This window comes from Brachyistius frenatus, unplaced genomic scaffold (assembly GCF_029030835.1).
Source record: "Brachyistius frenatus isolate BFR_SWC_R1_liver_20210118 unplaced genomic scaffold, ASM2903083v1 Contig_648, whole genome shotgun sequence".
NCBI lineage: Eukaryota > Metazoa > Chordata > Actinopteri > Embiotocidae > Brachyistius > Brachyistius frenatus.
In genome coordinates, this window is record NW_027211247.1 from 18,626 (window position 1) to 24,313 (window position 5,688).

General features: G+C 42.1%; 1 pseudogene; it reads right to left on the reverse strand.

Moving 5' to 3' along the window:
• Positions 1-867: 867 nt before the first annotated feature.
• On the reverse strand, positions 868-5,361 carry LOC138614978 (cadherin-2 pseudogene; annotated as a pseudogene).
• Between the last annotated feature and the right edge of the window lie 327 nt (positions 5,362-5,688).

Sequence of the window (5,688 nt, forward strand, 5' to 3'; positions counted from 1 at the left end):
CCGGGCTTTCCACTCAGATGAGACTCGCCTTAACCTTTTTATACGTTTAGAAATCCAGAAACATGCCAGTACCACTGCTTTACAGCAGCAGATTTGTGATGATGGACCGAGATACATGATGGACAACTGTCAAATTGTGTCCTTAAAGGATCTAAAAACATAGTTGTTGTTTTTTACTGTAAGTGATGGGATCCTACACTAACACACAATATTTAAACCTTAATTCCCAGTAACATGGCTATTGTGGTTCAACGGGTCACGCTAACTTAGCACTCTCCACCTCTGTTGTAGGAATTTGAAATAACAAGGCGTTTCACAAACCAGCCTACATCAGGGGAAAAGCACAAGCTCCCGGCAGCTTTCCAAAAAAAAAAATCTGAATTTTATGTGAATAATTTTAAATGTTTGCATTAGTCTGAGTAAAAGTAAATTGAGAACTTGACTGCCTGGGTTGGCAACTTTCAGAGATCGTTAGTGTTGTGTGTAGTGATGCACAGAAAGGGGAAGCAGTAACTTACGTGGGTAAGCTGCAAGTTACAGCGGGAATAACACCAGCGCCACTGAGCTGATCATAGCGGCGCTTTTAGCAGCTCAAAGGACTTTTAAAAGTAACGGACACCAAACACCACTCTAAATTAGCATGATGTTTCTCTATGTCTGCTGGAAATAATTGGAAATAAGAAACTGTTTGTTTATTTCTTAATTAATGCTGTTTTAAAATTTCATTGATCTCTTTCACCTTTAAGTTTTCTTTCACTTCTAAGATAGAATCCAGCCTCCTAAGTGATCGTGTGCTGCGTGTGATTGATGCTTAACTTGTTTACGAAAGAGCCAAAAAATACTGTTTTTCCATAATAAAAAGATAAAAACATGCAAAAACGTTTTAATTTGTAATCCAAATTACACATATACAAGGATCCAAGATATTAGCATGTCATTTTCAGAGACCACAGCCAAAAGAACAACAAGAGAAAAAAATACAATCTGTACACATTTCAGTTTACAGTGAGTAGCCAGTTGAGGAGTACCAGAGAACACTAAGGCAGATCATCAGCAGACAGAAGAAACATTGCCTTTTTGTATTTAATCCACCACAGCAGAGTATCAAGAAGTATCTTTGCTACAAAAACATGAAGTGATGACTCCCTTTGTTACCGATCAGCTGCATAAGTTACATTGTGATAAAAGCAAAACAAAAGAAACAGAAGGTATCTATTTAAGGTCTAGCATTACTGTACATTTCTTCTCACCAGCTTTGGAAAACCAAACAGGCAAAAATATGCAGCTCTTTTGTTCAGCTCTGGGTCCGACCAACATTTCTGTCTCATAACAACACTGTGAAAGGCAGGAAGAGTCATGTAGCCTCACTACTATGAAACACTGGTCCTGAGAATGGTGCTGGGAGTTTTAGATTCAAAAGACCTCCCTTTAGGAGCATGAAGGTACTCGGTGGACTTGATTTTAAAGTCCAGCAAACTCAGATCATATTTCATCTGAACATTATTTTTGAAATATATGAAAAAAAAAAAAAAGATGAGAACTTTGACATTTACAGTGATCTTGTAATTATAGACTGTTTATAAAAGTGTTCGTAGCTTCCAGGTCTCTAAAATGGTCCCGATGCAGAAGTGTCTTAAACCGCAACACCAGCGAGTGCCACTAGAGGTCGGCTCCAAAAAGCCTCCGGCTCCATAGACTCCCATTCAACTTCTCTCATCAAATCCAAAGTGAATAAAATGTGTCCATCAGTTATCTCAGTGTTGTTAGCTAAAGTCACTCCTTCTTATTAGTTTTCTGGAGGTCCATCTGAAAATAATCCCTCATTCATTAGAAAAGAAGATTCAAGAAGACCTGTTTTTGGGGGCGTGTCTGTTTGATTGACAGGCCTGTGGTGCAGTCAGGTTACAGCTATCGGTGGGCGGGACGTAGTATCGTCAGGTTTCCAATCAGATCAGTCAGATCTACCGCTGGCTCCTCCCCCAGCTCGTCCAAATATGGTCACTCCCTGCTCCAAACCGCTCCGAACTGGCAAAGATGGTGACAGACAGAATCTGAACTGGAGGCTTCAAAATGGCTGTTCACAAACCGACGGATGACATTACTGCTGGTGGCCGCTTGCCAGTGTTGGGAAACTGTTGCATTATGGGTTGTTTATAGATTTTATGAGGCTAGGCAAGTTGATCTAAGCCATTACTGTTTAATTAACCCCTCGAGTCATTTAGGATGGCTCCTGTTTTGCAGCTGCAGAGGAAGAAATCATCCTGATGACTGAAAACAAGAAAGCCAACTGAGGACACGTTCATTAATCAGCCAGGAATTACCCACAGCCAGTGAACAGCCTGATGAGGAGATCATAAAGACGGCTGAACGCCAACTGTCAGAGAAAATCATCCTGACCATCTCAAAAGCTCGCAGCAGAGTGTGTGTTTAAACAAGCAACACACAAGGGATTGAAAAACATGGTCATCTTATAGTCTTATATGAGGGATGGTACAGTCATAATAATGATGATGTCACGACCTCTGGAGGACATGTAGTGCTAAACAAAATGTTGTCGTCTGCTGGTGTGCAGTGTGCAATGCATGTTGCATCATATACTGTACAGATAACTGCTGAAACAAACAGACTTCCTGTCTGGTTTCAATGATGAGTTGAATGCGGTGCAGCTGCTTTGTGATTTATTTTGTTCCAGTCATTCAGGGCTCATTTAGTTTGTGTGTTGTCATAGCAACCTAATCTGCAAATATATGTTGTATTGATTTCATTTGCATGTAACAAAAACAGGTATAAGATGTTGGCATCTGGACTGGTGACAAAAGTCAGGATGAATAGTAAGAAATGTAGCTGTTGTGTCACATTTTGTGTAACTTCAAATGTTTTGTATGTTTATACTAAATATGAAAAGAAAAATGTCATTATCATTAGGTTTCCTATGTAATATCTATGTAAAACCCTGTGAAAATATTATTCTTGTTATGATATCATAATAAAGCATCATGGAAATGTTGACTCACATGCAGCTCATCCACTGCAATAAGCAGAAATGAGTTACAAAACCTTCTCTCCTGACAATTAAATGTGTTAGCCCTGACTGTTTCAAAGATGTATGAGCAGAAACAGACGTTTTCTTTCTATTTCACTTCTTTTCCTTCAGAGCAGACCTGAATAACTCAGCCACTCTGTATTCTGTTCACAAGCTGCTCATCAAACATACATATTCATTTGTAAATAAAAAGTCCATCACAGACGTACCTGCTCTAACCACACTGGACCTGCCCTCTGTGTCATATTCATTAAATATTTAATTACTCTATTCATTTCCTTTTTAATGGGAATTTTAATCTGTTTGATTTGTCATCTCTCTGTCGCTGTGGAATGAAAAAAGCTTCAACTGTTTGTAGATGAAATCGTTTTCGTAGCCTTGATTCTTTCTTTCTTTAAACCGCACCAACACATAAGTTAAAATAACGTGTTATCAACATGTTTTTCAGCACTTTGTCATCTTGCATCCCTTTTTTTAATTGCCTTTTGCAAAGGCTCAGTTTGGACATTTTCTGCTTGTAAAAACTTCACAAGTTCAGAAGCTTGAATTGATTTTGGCTCTAAATGTCCACGAGTATCAGAACGTTGAAAGTCAGACGACGCAGCTATTCTCTGTATATTTACTCAAAGCTTCGACCTGAAGATTCGAGCATAGAGGAGATGAAAACCTCTGATGTCGGGCGATTTGTTAATTCAGACTGAGTCACACCATAATGAAAGGAGCTCAAACAAGAACCTTTTAACACAGATAATATCTCTCTGGTAAGAGCATATACTTTATATAAAAGCGTTCGTAGCTTCCAGATCTGAAAAATGAGGCCGATGCACAAGTGCCTTAAACTTGCAATACCACCGAGTGCCACTAGAGGTTGTTGGAAGAGTTGTCTCACTGTTGTTAGCTAAAGTCACTCCTTCTTATTAGTTTTCTGGAGGTCCATCTGAAAATAATCCCTCATTCATTAGAAAAGAAGATTCAAGAAGACCTGTTTTTGGGGGCGTGTCTGTTTGATTGACAGGCCTGTGGTGCAGTCAGGTTACAGCTATCGGTGGGCGGGATGTAGTATCGTCAGGTTTCCAATCAGATCGGTCAGATCCACCGCTGGCCCCTCCCCCAGCTCGTCCAAATATGGTCACTTCCTGCTCCAAACTGCTCCGAACTAGCAAGATGGTGACCGACAGAATCTGAACTGGAGGATTCATAACGTTCACAAACCAACAGTGACGTCACTGTTCATTGTCGCTTCAGTATGACAGAGAGAGGTGATCCTTTACATGATAGATGTAATGACAACAGTTGTGATGAAGCTTCTGTCACTGCATGGACCACTATTACAGCAGTGATTCATGAAAAGTCAAAATTTTACAGCCTAAATGTATATTTTCAACACTGCTGACCTATCTAACACCCAGAGCTGCACAGTAGAGCCACGTTTCTGCTGGTAGGATCATCCAAGGCATCTCAGAGTATGCGTTGCCCTTTTAGAGTATCCATCCAGTGTGTCTCTGTGGGAATGATTCACACAAACTCTCCCACACATACAAGTAATGAGGTGAAGTCCAAACACACACATGCACTCATTACCATGGCAAAGTGCTCCTCCGGCTGCTGCTGCCAATCACCGGGAGCTTTAAAGCAACATACAGAATCAAGACTGAACACAATCAAAAGAATGTACAAAAAGGCACATTTGACCCCAGTGCTGCTGTACTGTAAGATTCAAGTGTAAATGAGCGTCCGTGTCGTAGCTGTCGGAGCTCCCGGCTGTCACAGGAGACGACTGAGCGCATTGTTCTGGCTGCTCGTATTTGTTAGTGCACAGGCCGACGCTCACATCGTGTCCGTTAGCCTGAATACTAGCCAGGGCCAGGCTCTGCCAGGAGTCAGCATGGTCCCAAGTGTCGTCAACGGTCCTCAAGAGACAGCGAGTTTCTTTACAAGCTGTCCCGTGGTAATACACAAGTTCATCCGTGTTATCTTTATACCCCACCCACCGACCGTGCCTTTGAGCCAGGGCGGGGAGGGTGGTCGCTGTCGTTAGCGGGGGGTCGCGGGTGCTAATCGTCCCCCCCGCCGTACAGGTCGGCCAGCTTGCGGAAGCGAGGCCCCCAGTCGCCGAGGTAGTCGTAGTCCTGGTCTCCACAGCTGGAGGACGAGTGCAGGGAGCTGAGGGAGCCGGCGGTGGAGCCGCTGCCCTCGTAGTCAAACACCAACAGGGAGTCGTAGGGGGGGGCGGTGGGGTCGTTGTCTGCTGCCTTCAGGCCCTGAAAGGAAGATGGAGGAGACCGGAAGGTGAGTATTGACATGGAAATAACAAGGGATTGTTTTTTAGCTCCATGATGAAAATGAAATGACAACAGTTTTCCTTCTTTACTTTGTTTGACCAGAAAGAAAATGGAGGAGACAGAAGGGAAGCAAAGAGAAGACGTATTTCAACCAAGACTCTGCATCACATTCCTACATTCACCTTTTGAACCCTCGGCTGTTTTCAGGGTGACTTCACTACTTTCACTTTGAACCTCACATCTTGGTCATTGTTGGGGCGAACCATTACATTACATTTCATTTGTCTGACTCTTTTATCCAAAGTGACTTACAATAAATTCATTTCAACCATGAGGGTTCAAACCAGAACAACAAGAATCAAG